Consider the following 21,388-nt stretch of genomic DNA (forward strand, 5'->3'; position numbering starts at 1 on the left):
ACTTGTTTTGATCTGTTTGATATTACCAATTAGGCCCCTAACTGAAATTCTTGCAATTAGGCACCTAATATTTCTGTTCTTTGTTTCTCTCTGAAAAGACGTTTGTAATAGTGTGCACCAACGCACAACAAAAATCACTATTCTTTCTTATTTTCCTGAATTCTTTGGAGTTTCCGATCGTGGTTGCAATAAAACCTTGGTTTGGAAGATGAAATTGCTGTGAGACTTAAGGGATCACCGTATTGTCATATTTAGACCAATAATTCACATTAAACTAAATTCTTCAAGCAGGGACAAACGTGGCCTCTTCAAATATAAACACCTACAACAATGAGAACTGATTACAACTCAGTTCCAAGCAAATTCCTGGGATAGGGAGTATTTTAAATAAGGTGGGCCATGCATAAAATTAATTGCAATTCCTAAGTTCACAAAATGATCCAAGGGGGTTGTAGATCACTTAATAATTGTCCATGTAATCTGTCTTCAATGTGTTAAGTCACTGAGGGAGACCAGTATTTACTCTTCATTGCAATCAAATGTAGGAAACTAACACATTTTCCTCTGGCCATCTGGTGAGTTGTACATCAAATCAGTAATGTGACTTCACTCGTAAAATCTAATGATTATTCAAACATTGATAAGGGGAACTAAACAAATAGTTTTAAACTGTTATTCCATAAAATGGAAGATCAGGCTCAGCATCAAAAGGAGAGTGAACAGCTTCTCATGAATGCTGAAAAGAGGAAAAGAAAGTTGTCCTGCAATAATCGAATCTTCCCTCATTACCAAATGATGTTCATGTGATTGACTAGGAATTGGGACATGCTTATGTACCTTGATCCTTCATTTCTCATTTTAACTTACACTGTCAGAATATTTCACACATGTAATTAAGCTGAGTTCATTAATAAAATTGTACAAAATGAAGCAAGGAAGATATAAATGTAGACAAAAAATATCCACTCTTCCTAAATGTATATGTATGTGCATGTATGTGTATTTCAATATTTTATTTAAATTCAATTTGCCAACATATAGTATAACACCCAGTGTTCATCCCATCAAGTGCCCTCCTTAGTGCATGTCACCCGGTTACCCCATCCCCCCCAAGTATATTTTATAGTAATCACTATTTCATTTTAAATATTTTTACAAAATACATATTCACGAAAGAATTATATTGTTTTATATACACATTTTTCACATTTTTTCTTCCTGTCATTTTTTGTTACTTATCCTTTTGCTTCTGTTTTCTTGTTCCCTTTCTTCTTCATTTCACAGTGACCACCAAGTAGTCTGAGTTAAAGACTAAATATGAGTAATTCTACATTTTTCTCTGTATGTGTGTGTATGTATACTGATACACGCAAATATATACATATATAAGCATATAAATGTATATGTATACATATGTAATATATATGTATAAACATATATACATATAAATATATACGTATATAAAGTTTTGTCTTTCACAAAAGTACATTATTTTTTACTTTTACTACTCAAATATATCTCATGGAAATATTTCCAAATCATTTGGTTTATTTCTGTTTATCTTTTAATATTCCATTGTACAGATGTATCACAAGGTCATTAGCCATCTTAATACTGATAGGAATTCAATTAGTTTCAAATCTTTTACCATTATACTTTAATAAATACTACAATGAACATCATTCTACTTATATCATTGAATATTGTTGTTATTTCTAAGAAATAGAATACATCTTTATTTCATCTTGCAGTATATAAACTTATATTTTCACCAGTAAAGGTTTTGTTGATTGTTAGCCCTTTACTTTTTTTTCAGTGATAAGCTTAAAATAACGTATCACTATACTGAAATAATTTTTTAAAAATTTATTTATTTATTCATGAGAGACACAGAGAAAGAGGCAGAGACACAGGCAGAGGGAGAAGCAGGCTCAATGCAGGAAGCCCACTGAGCCAGGCATCCCTAGTGAAATAATTTTATTTCACACAGCATATTCCTGGGTGTTTGTGAGTCTAAAAAACTTTTTATGTACTTTTTGGATATTTTGTAGTTATTAATTCTCTGCTTGCTGGTGGAAATTATTTGTACCTTTAACTTGTTTATGGTATTTCTACAAACTATTTTAAATTACCTCTATATTAAGATATGTCTCAATTTTTCCCCATAATTTTGGGTTTCAATTCTTGGTTATCTCTTAATTATATATTATACATATAGTTTCAGGTAAATCTTAAAAATTAAAAAAATGTAAATATTCATTTATTACTATTTCTCAAATTCTTCTAAATTCATTCTCTGACATCTCAGTATTCTTAAGCTTTCTGTGGGAATATTTATAAGGGAAAGAGTTGGAGTTCCTGAGGTTAAGGTCTCTAACATTGAAGAGTCTAAACCTTGTACTGGAGGGATAATTGAAATTTATTGTTATATGTGGTATTAGATAGATCTAGATTCTCCTAGATACTTACCTAGATTTCTCAATGACAATAATTAATTTATAATCTGTCAATTGCCTACTAAGTTGGGAATAACACACCTTTCATAACTTATGCTCTCATATACATTAAAATTTTATTTTCATGCATCTCCAATGCTACTCAATTGAGTATTTTTTCTTTTACAATTTCAATATATATTTTCTACTGTGGTAAATGTATAAGTTTTCTAATACCTGGTGAAATTTTTTTTCTCTTCCCATTGTTCTTCAGCAAATCTGTCTTTTTTTAAAAAAAATAAATTTATTCTTCCTTGTAAACCTTTAAAGTCATCTTATCTCCATCCCTTCACCCCAAAAACAACAAACAATGACATCAAAAACAAATATGTAACCATTGGTTGCTTTTAACAATTTTAAATGTATGATAAATTGGGGGGAAATAAACCTCTGTTTAAGAGCACAGTACCACTTTCCATTTGTTAAAATCTTATTTATGTTCTTCAAAAAAAAAATGATTAGGATTTTCTTTACCATTTCTGTTGGACTATTCTTATAAAATTCATCCATAAGCATTATCTAAGTGTTTTTGTAGTTGTGAATAGGAGGCTTTTTAAAAAAATTTCCATCTGCTTTTCCAAGTAACTATTTCTAGACCAGAAAAGAACTAGGGTTTTATTTTTTATCATATTTACCTTGTATGCAGCCAAAGTAGGAAAGTGAATCAGTTTTAATGGCTTTTCAGTAGTTTCTGCTATCATTAACATAAATAGGATATTATCTCTACTTTTCTGATGTTATTTCATTTTTTATTGCATTCACAAAATCCTCCAAAACACCGTTGATTAAAAAAAAAAATGGAGTTAGCCAGTATCTCTGTCCACCTCCACATATTACTGGAAATGCTTTTCAGTGGTTTGACATTTATAATCATATTTGTTGTCAGTTTTAATGGTCGTCTGTTTTTGTTTTCTTTGGAGTTTTTAAGTGGCTGCTGTACTTTATCAAATGACTTTTCATTTAATTTTCCCATTAATTTGTGAATGTAAAATTATGTTGGTAGTTTTTTTTTTTAATCTAACCACCTCTCAGTAAAGTAATAAATTCTGGTTAAGTGCAATTTTTTAAAATATTAATGTCTTTCTTTGCTATAATTTTGTGCATTTTTGATAACTTTTCATAACATTTGATCTATAGTTTTATCTATGCTTATTTCACAACATAGGTTCATTGAAATTTCAAGATGGTATATAAGCAAAAGCATAAATTAAACAAACATCATCACCCCCCTAACAGGGGGGAATGTTTTAAATATAAAAACAGTTTTTTTATATTTTATATTTTTCCATAGATGTCAAATTATATATATATATATTTTCAAATTTAACATTCTACTCTGTATACTTGTAAGTCATATTACACTTGACCAAAAAAAAAAAAAACAAAAACAAAAACAAGAAAAAAACAAAACAAAACAAAAAACTTTCCGTGACATTATATGTGCTTCTATAATTTTATTTTAGGGTCTGCATTGTGTTCCATCATGATTTCATGAAAGCATTTTAAACTTTTCCTTTTTGTTGGACATTTATTTAAAGTTTTCCAATTTTTCTTGACTTGCAAATAGTACAGTTGAACTTAATTATCAGGCCAAAATGTATGCTTATTTAAACATTTAGATAGGTTTTGCCTATCTTCAGCCACCAGACAGTGTATGAGACATCCTATTCTCTGAAACTCTAGAGGTCAAAGAAATTGCATACATGTTTGTGTGTATTCTGCACTTGTTAACTTGTTAACTGCTTTTTTTTTTTTTTTTTCTTTTTTTTTTTTTACAACTTGTTCATTTGTATTTTTACCAAATATTTACTGAGTATCTGATAGGTGGTGCCTGTTCAGGCATCATTAACTATACATAGGTGTAGATAGATACACATGTAAATAGGTAAAATTATATGGATATAGATATCCTTTCATTGTTGATTCACTTGATCATATTTTAGACCAATGACTCCTAAAGTGTTTTCTGGAAACAAATTAAACAAACAAAACCTGTTTGCAAACAGGTTTGCAAACACCACGTTAATTTGAAATTAAACACTTAGAAACTTTATAGCAATTCAACAAGAATATTTTATATCTGCTGAATTTAAATGTAAAAATTGTATGCTTGAATATGTATTTTAATTTAATTTTCACAATTCTTTCCCATTATATTTTATAACATAAACTACTATAATATATAATATATTTGATATTTATTTAGTATCTTATTTATAAAATATTTTATAAAACTGTATATTTATGACTGAATAAAAACAACTAATCTTTCATCACAGTTTGAGAAATATTATTTTAGGAAGTTACCTGTTTTTTCTTTGGAAATTACAAAAATCCATATAAAGGTAAGTGACACACAAAACTCATAAAAGTAAATCCACATAAACTAACACAGATATATAAATAGTATTCTTTTGCAAGGAATAACTTCTAATATTTTGGTAAAATTATTGTTGAGGACCCTGGCAGGAAATGCCTGGTAATTATGATGAGGTGATTAAAGAGAGAATTTAACAAACATCCGTTTACAAGGGCATGAAGTTATAATGATAAGGAATGCTGAAAAAGTTCTGGGCATACATTGACCAGTGTGAAATCAGTGTGAAATCATCCTATCCCTTGGGTTTAAAGACGAGGCCGTTGTTACTGGTTAGTGGAAACTCTAGGTTTAGGGTTTAACTGTTTGACAGGAGTTATGGTCCTTGGTCAAGGCATGTGACCACCATCAGGTTACAGTCTGCAAGGAAATAGCTGAGGAATAGGCACTTTCAATACTCTTTCTGTTCTTGTCAGTGCCTTATATGGTCCAAACCAACTAGATGTCAGAGTGCGAGGGAGCTCATCATTTCAATGGCTGCTTATATATTGTTTCATAAAACCTCTGTAAATGGTTATTTACACTTTTATTGAATTACTCAGTATTATATGTAATGCTACAGTTGAAAACCCTATAGCTGCATTTTTGTCCACATCCATGATTATTTCTTAATTTGATTTCCTAAAGCAGAGTTCCTCTACTGTTTGGAAAAATTTTAAGGCTAGTCATAATTATTCCAAGGAATATTGTAGTAATTTAAAATTTTCACTGACAGTGTATATGAATGTCTGTTTTTCCATAGCCCAGTTGCCTATGTCCACATGCAAGTGCAGATTCTTACACATACTGGATATATGCACTTGTACATGTCTGTTCCTCTCTCTCTTATTTTGTTAGACATATATACTTTCTCATGCATCTTAGATTTGTATTTGCAAGCAAAATGTAACATTTTTTAAACCTTTTTAGCCATTTGTATTTCATTTCCTGTGAATTGCCTTAAATGGCTTTACACATTTTTTATGGGTATCAATTTTTTTAATCAGTTAGCAAGAGCTCTTCATAAAATCAAGTTAATTAAAACTTTCTATAGTCATATGCATTGCAAAATTACCCCCAAAGTATATAATTTGCTTTAATTTTTTGCATTTCTTTATCACAGAACAATTTTATTAAATTAGTATTTCCTAACAAAATTTCTGCCTTTGTATGATCTTCCAACAAACATAACTGAACAATTTTTTCATATTCTTCAATTTTTATATTTGTTTTCAGTAAGACTGACTTTTTTGTTTGTTTACCACTCTATGAATGTTAACACATAGAACTGTGTAATTACCGCCATGATTGGGATTTAGAACAGTTTTATCACTTCATCTAGTACTACTTTGCAGTAGCATCCTTCCCTATGCCTAACCCTAGCAACCACGGATCTGTTCTCTGACCCTACAGTTTGGCATTTTCAGAATGTCCTATAAAGGAATCATACATTATGCAGTTTTTGAGAATGATTTCTTTTACTCAGCATAATACCATTGAGATTCAAACAAACTGTTATTGGTGAGTAGTATTTCATTCATATATAAAAAGTACCACAGTTTGTTTATCCCTTCATTTGGTGAAGGATATTTGAATTCAGTTTGTGGACTTATTATTATTATTAATTTATGTTTGATTATGTCAGTATATCTAAACATAATGTTTAAGTTTTGTGTGATTGTAAGCTTTCATTTCTTTAGGGCAAATATCTAGGAATGAGATCACAAATTCATACAGCGAATGCATATCTAAATATAAGAGAAATTGCCAACCTGTTTTCTCGAGTGACTTTATCATTTGGTTTTCTTACCAGCAATGTTTGAGCTTTCCAGTTGCTGCACATCCTCATCAGTAAATCGTATTGTCAAAGCTTTGGTATTGTAGTTGTTTCTTTCTAGTAGGTGTATAGTGATATCTCAGGATATTTTAATTTGTATTCCCCTAGAAGGTGGAAAATCTTTTAATGTACTTATTAGCCATCTGTGTATCTTCAGTGATGTATTTGTTCAAAACTTTTGCCCACTTTTTTTCTGTGAGTTGTCTCTTATTGTTAAACTTTTAGAGTTTTTTTTTTTTAAATATATTTTGGATACAAGTCCTTTTGGGATCTATGATTTGAAAATAAATTTCCAAACCTGTGGCTTGCCTTTTCCTTCTTTTACCACTGCATGTCTTAGAGAAAAAAAAAAAAAACTTTAATAAAGGCCAATTTACTATTTAAAAATGTATTTTGGAGTCCGGTGGGTTTTTCTTTTTTTTAAGGATTTTATGTATTTATTTGAAAGAGAGAAAGCACTTGCACTCATACACTAGTGAACAGAGGGGCAGAAGGAGAGGGAGAGGCAGAGAATCCATGTTCTGAGCATGGAGCCCCACGTAGGGCTCAATCTCACAACCCATGATATTATGACCTAAACTGAAATCACAAGTTGGTGCTAACTGACTAAGCCACCCAGGCACTCTGGCACTCTGCGTTTTTTTTTTTTTTTTTTTTTTTATTGGTAGGATTACACAATATACATTTGATATGGTTGTCATTGGGAATTTACTTTTTGTTTTATATTTTTAAATTCATTTTACAATTCTCTTTATTTCTTTTCTTCTTTAAACTGTCTATTTTTTATTATTTCTTTCAATTTTAATTGAGTGTTTTACTATTGGTATGTTATTTTAGCAGTTGCTCTAAGACCATTCTTTTTTTAGTTTTCAGTGTTTTGATTGCAATATATCCTGGCATGGATTTCTTTGAGTTAACCCTATTTGAAATTCTCTGAGCTTTTGAAATTTGTGAATTCATCATTCTCACAAAATTTGGAAGTTTTCGGCCAGTATGTTTAAATATGTTTCTTTTTGTATCACACTTTTCTTTTCTTCTGATGCTACAATAACAAAAATATTAAACTTTTTGTTTTGCCCCAAAAGTCCCTGTGTTCATTTTTTTCCTCAATCTTTTGCCTCTGTTTTTCAGATTGGATAATTTCAATTGCTAAATTTTCAAGTTTACTCACATTTTTCTGTGTTATTCCCATTCTTCTATAAAGTCCAATCCATTATTTTTAGTCCAAAAAGTGTCATTTACTTTTTTATTTCTGTTTCTGTGCCAAAATTTGATACTGCTCAATTCATTTGAAGAGTGCTTATCTTACTTCTTGGAACTTCAATATTGTGACTGTCTATAGTCTTTGTAACATAATTCCAATATCTGACTATCTTAGAATTAATTGTTATCTATTGTCTTTTTTATTATATGTCAATTTGATATGACATATAGTTAATATATATTATGATATATATCTTTTGTATAATAGCAATTCTGATTTGTATTCTGGATATTTTGAATACTATGTTCTGGAACAGTAGGTGCTATTTACATCATATTGAGAATGCTGATTTTCTGCTTGCTTGCTTGCTTGTTTACTTTTACTCTTTTAGGTGACTTGTGTGAATACCACTCAATGGTGAGACTGGCACAAATTTTTAAATTTATCTATTTATTTTTATCTAGATTTTAAAAATTTATTTATTTATTTATTCATAAGAGACATACAGAGGGGCAGAGACATAGAAGAAGCGGGCTTCTTCCATGCAGGAAGCCCGATATGGGACTCGATCCTGAGATACGGGAATCACACCCTGAGCCAAAGGCAGATGCTCAAATGCTGAGCCACTCAGGCGTCCCATTTTTATCTAGATCTTACATACATTTTTTCTGTCTGTTCCATCCCCCCCCCCTTTTTTTTCCCATTTCTTCACTACAACAAACTAATTCCTTAAACATCTTTATATCAAATACTCAAACTTCAGGGAATACTCTTCCAACAATCCTACCTGCCTAACTTCTCTAGTTTCAAGTATCAACTTAATATTTCTTCTTTAGAGAAGCATTCCCTGACAATTTTCAATACTTATATTTATATCACAATTTCTTATTACTTCATAGCACAAAATTCAAAGATTTTCTCTTATCCTGTATTTGTTTTCACCATTAATTTAAACACAGCAGGTTTTCACCATTGTAACTGGCATAGAGTGGGCACATACCTAATAAATATTTGCTAAATAAATAAACTTGCTAAATATTGCTTAAATTATTTCACTATTCAATCTTTAGAGTATATTTCAATCATTGCCATATTTTCAAATATTTATTTATTTTTTGCTTTTTAGACTTTTCATGGGAGTCAATATAAGTTAATACAAGTGACCATAAATAACTAAAACTAGAATTTAAATTTTTAAAATAGAATACAGAATAAAATATTTTTGTTACCACAAATTTGAGTCAACTGGCCTTCAAAATTAATATACATTGGATGAAATTCAACAGCTAAATTGGGGTTTGGAAAGTCTAGTGTTTAACTCACTAGTATGAATTGCATTATTTTCTGTGAATCATTTTAATATTTTTTCCTAGAGCAATCTGTTTTTTATGGAATCAAGACACTTACTCAGAAAACCCTATTATAATGTATGTTAGAAAACATAAGAGCTCTCCATTTCCTACAGAATAAATAATAATTGTATCTGTGTTAGGACTCTTTTGCTTGCAAGTAACAGAAACCAAATGAGCTAGATAAAGAAAATAGAAGATATATTGGGTTTTGTTACTTCAAACAACTATCTTCAGACATGATTGGATACAGGGCTTAAACTCTGTTTTTCCATCTTTATCTCTCATATTTGCTTTTCTCTCAATGCCAGCTTCAAGCTCTTTTACTGTAAAAGAGATTTAGGCAGTTCACAGACAACTGTTTCACAGTCTCTTAATAAGGGAACAAGAATGTTATTATGTATTGTTTGGAATCCTTAGGAAAAGCACTAATGACCCAGTTTGGATCATCTGCCCATTCTTAGGATTCTAATTGTGTTTCTTAACATTAGTTCCTAAATTTGAACCTCTTGGCACATCCCACTGGTATGTCCAGGGAGTAGAGTTTGTTAACAGAGCAGTGACTGGTCTGAGGCAGATAGTCTACCATGTATCTTCATATACAATGTCTTTCTTAAAATAACTTTACCCTCCAAATTAAATAATTTCATTTCTATTTTTTTCAGTGAAAAATATAAGGCCTAATTGGATTAAATAATTTGTTTATGATCCAACAGTTATTTTTTTTAAGATTTTATTTATTGATTCATGGGAGACACAGAGAGAGAGGCTGAGACACAGGCAGAAGGAGAAGCAGACTCCCTGCAGGGAGCTCTATGTGAGGCTCTATCTCAGGACCCGGGATCTGGGATCACGGCCTGAGCCAAAGGTAGATGCTCAGCCACTGAGCAACCCAGGTGCCCCAAGACCCAAGAGTTATTAAACAGAAAAATGGAGACTTCAAGTTCAATTGTTTCCCTTTCTACTATACTAAGTTTTCTCAACTTGGGACTACTGGTGATTGGGTTGGGTAATTCTTTGTTGTGGGGGCTATCCTGAGCATTGTAGGATGTTTAGCAGCATTCCTGACCTCTACCTAGTAGAATTCAGTAACAACTCCTCACCTACAGAGTTATGACAATTCAAAATATCTCCAGACATTGCCAAATATCCTCTGAGGTAAAAAATATAACCCTAGTTGAGAACCATTGTACTATACTACTGATTCCCAACATGAGTTCTGTGTACACAAATCCTTCATAATGCTCCATGGAAAAGAAGAGTGCTCTATAAACAAACATATTTAAAAGGCTCTCTATATACTATAACTTCATGGTAAATTGCACTGTGTAGTATATGGATATAGCAAATAGCTCTGAGAAATCCTGCAGTAATGAAGCCTGTCCAAATTTTATTTAACTTAAATGCTGTCTTCTTTCTGAATTGCCCATTAACTAGCATAGAACTTCTGTGATGCTATAATACTTCATTCATCTTGATTCAATGCCTTAGCATATTCTATTAAGCCCTTTATAATCTGTCCTCACAAATTGTTATTCCCTGCAAGAAACTTTTCCAAATCAAACTTGGAAAAGATTCTTTAGTCCTTACATAATTCTTTCTTTCTATCCATAAATACTCTTCTCCTTATCCTGTGTGGTTAACTCCTACTCATGCTTAAAAGACCCATGTGAAAGTGTCAATACTCAATACAAACTCTGAAAATTACTTATTGGAGTCTTCCCCCAAAATAAATTATTTTATCTTAGTGATCTTTCAGCATTTAACCCAAATTGTCAGATGGCATTCATTTTTTCATTCATTCAGTAGATATGTATTGAGTGCTTTGTCTTGTATTGAATGGCAGCGTATACAGTTCTTGTCCTCATGGGGAAAAGAAGCTACCAGAGGAGATAAAAACATGCAATTATCAATAAAAATGTGATAAATATTATTTTAGAGGAAGTATTAAATGTTCTATATAATCATAGAGCTGAAATAATCTATGAAAAGGAAAGGCTCATATGACAAATGATATCTCATCATAAACCTCAAAGGTAAGCAGGAACCACCAGGAGAACAAAATCAGAAGAGATGGAGAGGAGCATTCTAGGAAGAACAAAAACATGAACAAAGACTCAGAGACAAAAAGAGAATGTGTGTCACTCATGGAACTGGAAAAACAATAAAGAGTCCTGGGAGGACTTGATCATAGATGTTGAGCATGAAAACAGAAATCTACATGAAGATACATTTTTCTCCACCTAATTATGTTCAGCTGCACACAAAAGATAGTGTACTAGTCTTCATGTCTGCCCTTGTGACTAGCAGAGTGCCTGACTTACGTTATTCAAGAAGTGTTTTTGAGTAAATGGACCTTTATTCCTGATAGTCCATGGGATAGTAAGAGATACGCAGTGTACGTCACTTTCCCCACGGAGGATTTCATTTCACTGGCAGAACATCTGAAATTGGAATTGCAAAAAGCTTTATATCAGAGTTTTACACAGCCTGAATGTTCTCTGACTCAGAGGTATTTTATGAGGTTGTGTGATATGCACTGTTAAATTTCCTCCCTATACTCTTACCAAGTAACTTTTTTTTTTTAATCTTCTTTTACTTTGAAATGTAGATCATGCTCCCTGGGCAAGGTCCGTATTTTTATTCTATTAAGCAACTTGTAGTGTCAAATGCCTGAAAAGAATATTGAAATCATGAGTTAGGGAGAGCAAATTAAAATTATTTCTGATGCTCAAGAACTGATAAATCAAGAGAATACAAACATAGTGGCACTATAAATTCTTTTATTTCTATATTGATTTGAATTCTTGGCTCATAATTCCATCCTTACCAATTCTTCCCCAAATGTAAGCACTCCTCATTTTTCTCATGTGATAATGAAAGTGTTTAAAAGATCAACAATCTGTGTAGAATTTTATTGTGGTTAATTTCAACATTTAAGTATATATCTGATTCCCTCGGTATGAGTTAATTTAGTGTTATTTCAACATTTAAGTATATATCTGATTTCTTGGGTATGAATACCTAACCTTTAGTAAGGTCTTAGGATATGCAGTATACCATATTTATTAGATTGTGAAGTTGTGTTATCTTCACAGCAGTCTTACATGGTAGATTCTTTATTATTCCAATTTTATAATTGAAGGTACTAACTTAGAACGGCTCTTTCCTCCAATATCTATGAGTCTGTGAATTGTAGACTTACACTCTCTGACTCCAAAGCCACATTCTTAACCACTGTTGTATATTACCACCTGTAACAAGGTATGGCTGAGGGTCTATATTTAAAATACAGATTTTTAGTAAAAACAGATGCATACTAGGTTATATAACAAGAATAAAGGTTACTTTGTGACCTCTTTCCTCTTGAGATTTCTTAAAAATCTATCAGAATGTGGTGCATCACATTTCTTAGGATTGTTTTTTTATGCTAGCATTTCTTTAAATCTATATAAACTTATAGTCAGAATATAGATTTATGGCATTTAAGTGTTTGTCCACTTTTTTGTTACAGTTATCAACGTGTATCATTTCAGTTAGGAAATGAAGCGACATTTATTAGAGAGAATAAAATCAAGTGTGAGGGTTAAAAGTACATGAGCTTCTGATGACAGGAAGGTTTCCTCTGCTTAGGAGGTGAGCCTATATTTCTCCTTTAATAGTCACACCATCCTCAGCCTTTGAGACACCATCTAGTCTCTATACATCTGCCTCTGATCCATCTTACATTGGGAAAGAAAAGACAATATAATATAGTGGGAGTTTTTAAGAAGTCTGAAAACTTTAGTGATGAGTTATGTGGTCTTGACCACTTACACTTCAAGAGTCTCACTTTTCTTATTTCTTTTTTTTTTTTTTTAGATTTTATTTGTTTACTTATTTGAGAGAGAAAGAGAGCACACATGTGCATGCACAATGGAGCAAGGGGAGGAGCTGAGGGGGAGGAAGACTCTGTAATGAGAGGGAGCCCAAGCAAGGCTGGATCAGATAATCCTGAGATCATGACCTGAAGCTAAACCAAGAATCAGTTGCTTAACTGACTGAGCCACCCAGGTGCCCCTCATTTTCCTTATTTTGAATTTAGAGCACTAATGCATGCATTGCTAATAGACAAGACTTATCTAGTTATTCATTTAGAAAATATTTATTTAACATTTGCTACATGACCATGATGCTCTTATGGAATTGTATGGGGAAGATGGGTACTAAACAAGTAAATAAATACATAATACACTATCACATAGAGATAATTGCTTTTAATAAAATAAAACAGGGGGAAAGGAGTATAAGGAGTAATGGGGAAGCAGGAAACTTTAGATTATGATTGACAGGGAAGAGCTTCCTGAGAAGTTGGCATTTGAATAAGGTATATATAGAGTAATGGAGCAAACCATGGCTTTCTGAATTGTGAAGTGCCATGTTAATATTTGAGTTTGCTATTTTAAGTTTCTTCAAATTTATTTAGTGTGAGTCTCAAAGGAGGGCACCTGGCCAATCCTGAAATAATGGGATAGGTGAAACAGAGAACCCTGATAGGGTACACAATGCCTATCAAAAACTCCTAGGTCATGCAGGGCTCTTGGATACCTGTAAATAGTTTTTGTGTACATGATATCTCTTTGATTAGGTGAATAATTGGACACTTAGAAGTTGATACCACAATTAAATTTTGTCATGCCAAACTGTTTCACAAAAACCATTTCAAGGCCATGTCTTATTATATTGTAACTATTCTTTATATGGTTACATAAGGAATATAAATGGATATATGAAATGTCCTGGCAGTCACAGAAGCTTTCTATGTCTTTCCCTTAAGAAGATTGGTGACTAAAAAGTAAGACTGTGTTTAAATAATATGAACTTCAATTATGACCATAATGATACATAGCATTCATCTTTGACCTAGATGTAAAAGTAAAGCTTCTGTAAGAGGGTTTATTTGGTCTAGTCCAATAACTGTAAAATTCTCTTAAGTTTTATAGCAGAGAAAGTAGAGGTACCAGCCTTAGTTACAACCATAATCAGGGACTGATCATGAGAAAATCTTGGCTGTCTCACTGTACAAAAGTCAGTGACCTCTATAACCTCTAACATACTAACGGTAGAAAGAAAAATTATATGTACATATTTATTTATTAAACTGTTAATTTTAGGAAAGGGAAATACATAAAAATAAATATTTAAAGTATTTTGTGGAAAGTAATTTGAAAAAAAACTCATCAGAGTATTTTAATCTATCTTAAATAAATTGTAGGAAAAAGTTATATATCTTTTAAAGATTTATTTACTTTTTATTTTAGAGAGGGACTAAGAGTAAGGTACAGTACTGGACTTGGGGCTGGATCTCACAACACTGAGATCATGATCTGAGCCAAAATGAAGTGTCCGACACTTTATGAACTGAGCTATCCAGGTGTCCCAAGAAAAAGTTATAATTTTGATTAAAAATTCATTTATAAACAAACTGTTGAAAGTTCAAAGTTCTCATGAGGCGTGGTGAGGGAGTATCTTTTTTTTCTCTTTTTTAAAGAAATAATTTTGTTAAAGAACAATAAAGTCACTAGAATAAAGGTCAACAGATTATGACCTGGCGACCAAATCTGGCCCACTTCCTGTTTCTGTAAGTGGAATTTTATTGGAACTCAATCACACACACCCATCCATGTATGTATTGTCTAAAGCTGCTATTTCACTGTACCAGTCAGGTTGAGCAGCTGTGACAGAGATTATATTGTTCACGAAGTCTAAAATATTTACTGTGTGCTCCATTGCAAAAAAAGTTTGCTGATCTCACACGAAACCTTAATCTGTTGAGTGCAAAGACTATTAAACATGACAAATTAACAAGGGATACTTCTGAAGAAACCCTAAATGACTTGTATCTGAAAACTCCTGACTGAAGTAGAGATGACAAATTCAGTTTTGATAGGTCTGTCAAGGGGGCTATGGACCTATTCACTATGTTCTGGGATACTAGGTCAGTAAGTGCCTCTTTATGCCTGTGAATGAAATGTACTAAGCATTACAGCATAGGGTGCTTCACATGAAGTGTTTCATTGCAGTACATTGCTCAACCTTACAAAATCACGTGACCAAAGTACTGTTTCATTCCTATTTTAAGAGAAAAAATGGGAGTTTAGAACATTTAAGACCAAATAATTAGTAAATGTCAGAATTTGTGTAAAGATCCAAATTTGCTAGACCTCAAAATCCATTGTTTTAGTCCTCTGTATATACTAAAACAATATTGTCTCTAATGAAATATATTTTATCCATTATTTTTTAACATTACATAATTAAATGCATGAATAGACTCACATATAAGCATGTTCAACCTTAATAAAAAGTAGATACCTACTACAAAATAGCTAGTATCTTTATCTATGTCAGGGATGGAAAATGAAAAATTCAAACAAATATTTGAATTATTAACTTGAAATATTGTGGAAACACACAGAGTGGGAAGAAGGAGGTTGTTGGTTTTTTTAAAAGATTTTATTTATTTATTCATGAGAGACATACAGAGAGAAGCAGAAACATAGGCAGAGGGAGAAACGGGCTCCCCACAGAGAGTCCAATGGGGGACTCAATCCCAGGACCCTGGGATCATGCCCTGAGCCAAAGGCAGATGCTCAACCACTGAGCCACTCAGGTGCCCCAAAGAAGGAGTTTCTACTGAGAAAGTATTTGAAAGATTTCCGAGCAATTTGAGTAACATCAAGAGCTATCTCAACCTTATTAACACTAGAGACTAACAATCCCAATGCTTGATTTAATCAAAGCTTAAATTATAAGAATTGTGAGAATAAGACTAATTTGGGTGAATTTATTCATTCACTCAAAATATGATTTTTGAATACCTGCTATGACCTAGACGACAGGGATTTAGTTATATTCAAAATAGACATAAACTCCTGTCACCATCAAGCTTAAACTCCAGGAATAATGATTGATAAATAAAATCTATTTTATTTACAAGTAATAAATAGAATAAGTAGATGATTTGTGTTGGATACAGGAACACATTTCAAAAATATATAGGAAAATAGAGATATGGGGCAAGGTGAAGTTTCAAATGAATTAATAAAGATGGGCCTTCCTGACTAGGTATAATTTCAGCAAATGCTTGCAGAAGATGAGTATGTGGATATGGAGATATGTGGTATTTGAGCATTGAAGACATATAGAAAATCAATGCAAAGGCCCTGAGGCAGGAGCTTAGAGGATCATCTAGAAGAACCCAGCCTGACTGAAGCTAACTGAACAAGGGGCAGGGTAGGTAGAGTGGGGGTCATAGAATCAATATAGGGACCAGACTGCTCAGGTCCTTGTAGCTGCTGCAGGGCAATCATTTTTTATGTGAAGTGGGAAATGATTTGGAGGTTTTGATCAAGTATTTTAAGCAGTTTAAACCTGGAAAAATACATCAGAAGTCCCAATGTTGGATCAATTGGTAGATTCTATAACAAAACAGGGTACTACACAATAACCTAGTAAATATAAGCTATTAAGAAAAAAAAGTAATATATTACCAGTATCTGTAAGAATGTAGAGCCAATAAGAAGGGGAGTAAAAGAAGCTAAAAAAAGAGCTAATAAGACAGTATAAATGAGAGAGTATTATAATTACAAACTAACATTTCCTAAATAATTGTTATATGCCAAGCACTCTACTAGTATTTTAAATATATTATTGGTCAAAACTCATGTACAAGATAATTATTATTAACAGAGAAAGACTATTACCCTATCCTTGATTAAACATAGCTTTATCTCTATTAGAGCATCATCCTACAAGAAAGATGGACAAAACCAGAGGATAAAGATAAATATACTATGGAGAATTATAACTGTACTCAACCAAAATTAAAATGTGAATAACTAGAATTGTGAATAATTAGAACTATATAATGTAGGTATACATTACAATACATTACAAAAGCTAGTAACTGTTACATTATGCAAACAAGTATAAACCCAAGTAAACTTAAAAACAATGTAAAATCAATTTAGGGATGTTGGGGCATTTTAATATTGTTACTGAGGGAAATGTATTCCGAACTATAACCTGACCTTTCTGTAATTGCTCTCTAAGAACAAATGTGATTAACAACGATTCCTTGAAGCTTATTTAAAGACAGAAGTCAGGTAAATTTTGATACATGGTTTCACTAAGGGAAGAAATCCTCATGACCAATTTTTATATCATCACTCTGTACCCATACACCCCTTTGCTAGACCCCTGATAACAGTATCTGTTATTTTATTGTTAAAACTGATCTTAATTAATAAAAAATACATTTACTATTCTTTTATATATTTTTCAGTACATATCTTATATTCAGAGAATTTTCATAGAATAATTTAGTCATATATGTCCATTTATTCTTAAGGGAACTATCCCACAATTCCATATTGTTTTGGCAGAGCTTAACACAAATAATTGAGTTGTCAATTATACTTGCAAAAATCGAGATCTTATCCAATATCAACTTTTATTAAAATCTCTGAGAGTACAAGTAACTATAAGGTAGAGTCAAAACGGGAAAATCTCAGACTTCAAACACCATTCTCCACATCCTCTCTTGCCACATCTAGGTCCAAATTAACATAGGAAGTTCCTAGTAACTTAGAGAAAAGTGATTGATTTGATCCTACAACCTCTCCATTTTTCACTGAGGTTAATAACCCATATGCCCTTTTCCTTCCAGGGACAGCATCCAATATGAGGAGAGAATGGGTTGTGGATATGCTATTTAATTATTTACTGTACATTCTTTATTATAGCATCTTCCCCTCTTCATACCAGAATAGTCCTGGGCCATCATTTCCTCTCATCCCACTGCCCTAGTAATAATGACTGACCCAAGGAAGAACATGTAAACCAAACAGGGCCAATGAACCTTTCCTGGAATTGATATATAAATCCCGAGAGACTGATTTTTTTTTCCACTAGCTGTATTGCTAACCCTGTATCATGGAAAGAATCTTGGAGTAAAAGAGAATATTCTCAGCATGAAGAAGAAAACAAACTGACCAAGAGAACCATAGAGGAAAGGAATGAGAGAAAATATACAGTGTTTGAATCCTGAGTTAGATTTCTTGAAGCTGTGCTTTCTTTGCATCTTTATTTTCATACACGAGTTGCATCCTTTCTCTTTCAAATTACATAAGCCATTGTTTAAAAAATGGTTCGTTGCCGTTTTTAAGAGTCCTAATGAAAAAAAAAAAAAAACAGAGAAATCTTGAAGGAGTCATACTGCTTTATTTCTATAATGGATAAAGTACCATTTTGATATTTTGACAACATAATCATTTTTTCCCATAATGTAAAAAGCATTTTGATATGTTGGGCTTTGAAATTGATTCCACCATTGAGAAGAATAAAATACATGGAACTTTCTTATATTTTAATTTTTCAAGTAAGTAGTTTTACTGATAGATAGTTTAGAACAGATTTTGTTGACCACAGAGATGAGTGTAAAAGAAAGCAAACAAAAAGCCAAAGCTAGGGACACCTGAGTGGCTCAGCAGTTGAGCATCTGCTTTGACTCAGGGCATGATCCTGGACTCCCAGGATGGAGTCCCACATCGGGCTCCCTGCATGGAGCCTGCTTCTCCCTCTGCCTGTGTCTATGCCTCTCTCTCTCTCTCTCTCTCTCTCTCTCTCTGTGTGTGTGTGTCTCTCATGAATAAATAAATAAAAATCTTAAAAAAAAGCCAAAACTACTAATTTTCCAATTACCTAAGGATAGCCAATATTAAATGTTGTCATATTTAATTTATTTATATATAAAATACAAATATACATACATATACAATAAAAAAGCAGATTGTAAATAATATTTTTAAATGTTTATTTTATTTCACATGTCATAGAAATTTCCTTACATCATTAAAATTCTTTGTAAACAGTCTCAGATGGCAGATTATCAGCTTATTTTTCTTCATTTAGTATAGGATGAAATTCTTTGGAGGATCAATTCTCTCCCCACTCAACAAGATATAAACAATTAGTAATATTTTAAATATCATTATTTTGATTACAATCAGCACTAATAAATAAAGCATTATTAATTGGATGCATGTCAGCTTATTCTGTGGGTAGTTAGCAAGTCATTTGAACCATGTGGGCACATTGTTAGTAACCAAGTTTAGGGAAGCAAACAATTAAATAAGGATATAATTCCCAAGCTTGTGCTGAATGCCTGGTGTATACTCAGCAAGGGATCTTCCTACCTACAGTCCTGCCCCTTCAGATCAGCCCCCTCTAAGTGACATTTACCAAGTCACATTTCTAAAACACAAATTTGAACCAGTCACTCAGTCACCTAAGGGGCCAACCAAATCAAGTCTTGCTTAGAGGGTATAAGAGCTGAAGTGGTCTGATCCTGCCTTCCTTGCTTTTTGTGCCTGCCCTCCCACAGTCCAGTCAAGCCCAGATCAGGTTCTGTTCTTTCAGTTTCCTGACCGTCCCTTGCCTAAATACATTGATAACTTCTGGTGGAATAGGAATATTTCATTTATTCTTATAATCACAGGGTTATTATATGCTCTTGTAATTCTTCACCCTGGCTAATCAGGCCATCATGGCAAATTCTCTCCATTCTATAGATCCCAAACAAATGCCTACCCCTCCTGTGAAACTTTTCTTTATTTTCTTCTCCACCTCATGCACATGACAGAGGTAAATATCTTCTCCATTTCCCTCCCACAAGCTCCTGTGCATCCTTCTGTGAAGACATCTATGACCCATGCACCATATTTGTTGGCATGCCTGACTCCCTCACTAACCTGAGCCCCTTCAGGCCAAGGACCGTGGTTTGTGCAGCTTTACAGTTTCAATGCAAATTATAGCACAGAGATCCCTGCATGGCTTTTTTCGGGAGTACTCACCATTGTTAAAAATTTATAGTTTTTACTGGTACTTTTTTTTTAATTGCTAGTCACTCCTTCTAGAATGTAACCTCTCTGAGGGTATGATTTTGTTTCTATTGAATTCATGCCAATATACCTCACCTAGAAGGAATCTCAGTCTAGCACATATGAGGTGCTCACTCAAATACCTATTGGATGAAAACTGAAAGCCAGGGAACACGGAAGTCAAGGCGTAATTTTACATGAGCAATTTTCTGCTAAGCTGGGCTGAATTCTGTAAAGCTACACGTAGCCGAATGTATTATAACCAGTCAGTGGAACAGCATGATGCTTCTGTGATGAGTAGGGGGCTATCCTAGGGTTGCTCTTATCCTGAAACAAACTACCTCAGTGCCCTAAACTTGGGAGAAGATGCTCTGTTGATACAAACATTTCAGAGCCCTCTCATCTGAGATTCATGAAATTCTAACAATTCTCTACATTTTCCAAATGAGAAAGCTTAGTATGAAAATACTGAACATTCCAGGTGAAGGTTCCCAGGTAGCTGTTGGACCATTTGGCCACTTGGCTCTCCAGAGATTTCTGCTGGAAGGGATTCTATATCTAGAACATGCATAATGCCTTTTGAGATACCAGGGCTGAAGTATAGAAGCCATTCGTCAGCTTATTTCAATTTATGTGCCTATGTTGCAGCCTGAAATCCCTAAATAGGAATAAATCACCTACCAAGTTATGTGAAGAGTCCTGTATAACTTCTCCCAACGACAGCACTTGTAAACCATAGATCATGGCTCACTGCACTCTCCCCCAGGGCTTCACATTTTGCTTATGAATGTATAATATATTTGGGAAGTTATAGTTTTAGAAACTGTCATTGTAAAGCTCTAATCCTTATATCCTCAAACCGTGGCCTCAAAGTGTTCTGATGGAATAGTTGTAATAAATGAAAGAAAGAGAATGAGAGAGAAGAAAGGAAAGGAGGAAACGAGGCAGAGGACAAAGAAAGGTGACAATACCCCCATTACAGAAATTTCCCTTTTTAAATACACAGTTATAAAAATGTCAACCCAAACAGCAAGCTTCCGGAGCCTCCATGAAAATCCAGTGAACTCTCTGGCCACCGTCCCACCTGAAGCCGATGGGATGGCTCTGCCTGTGGATCCACGATTTTGTGTAGCTGAGGTTTTGCAGAAAGCTATTATTCAGTTAGATTTAATAGCAACAAGCTTTACCCACACCTTTGAGTGCACTTGGACTTTAAATTTCACTT

The 21,388-nt window shown here is 33.0% G+C and overlaps 1 protein-coding gene and 1 long non-coding RNA gene across 7 annotated transcripts in view; one reads left to right on the top strand and one right to left on the bottom strand.

Annotated features, from left to right (window-relative positions):
- Nucleotides 1-21,388, top strand: part of LRRTM4 (leucine rich repeat transmembrane neuronal 4) — a 706,237-nt gene that overhangs the window by 169,222 nt on the left and 515,627 nt on the right. The window lies entirely within an intron of this gene.
- LOC102153465 overlaps nt 1-21,388 on the bottom strand; it is a 111,964-nt gene that overhangs the window by 34,890 nt on the left and 55,686 nt on the right. For 4 of the 5 annotated variants that reach the window (XR_005372522.1, XR_005372520.1, XR_005372523.1 and 1 more), the window contains exons 3-4: nt 11,809-11,914; nt 11,566-11,685 (exon numbers count right to left, since the gene is read on the bottom strand). This is a non-coding gene — a long non-coding RNA (uncharacterized LOC102153465). Of the gene's footprint in view, nt 1-6,661; nt 6,793-11,565; nt 11,686-11,808; nt 11,915-21,388 lie in introns of all 5 variants that reach the window. The other variant, XR_005372519.1, reaches the window with a different exon arrangement.

The sequence above is a fragment of the Canis lupus genome, chromosome 17, assembly GCF_011100685.1.
Source record: "Canis lupus familiaris isolate Mischka breed German Shepherd chromosome 17, alternate assembly UU_Cfam_GSD_1.0, whole genome shotgun sequence".
Lineage (NCBI taxonomy): Eukaryota > Metazoa > Chordata > Mammalia > Carnivora > Canidae > Canis > Canis lupus.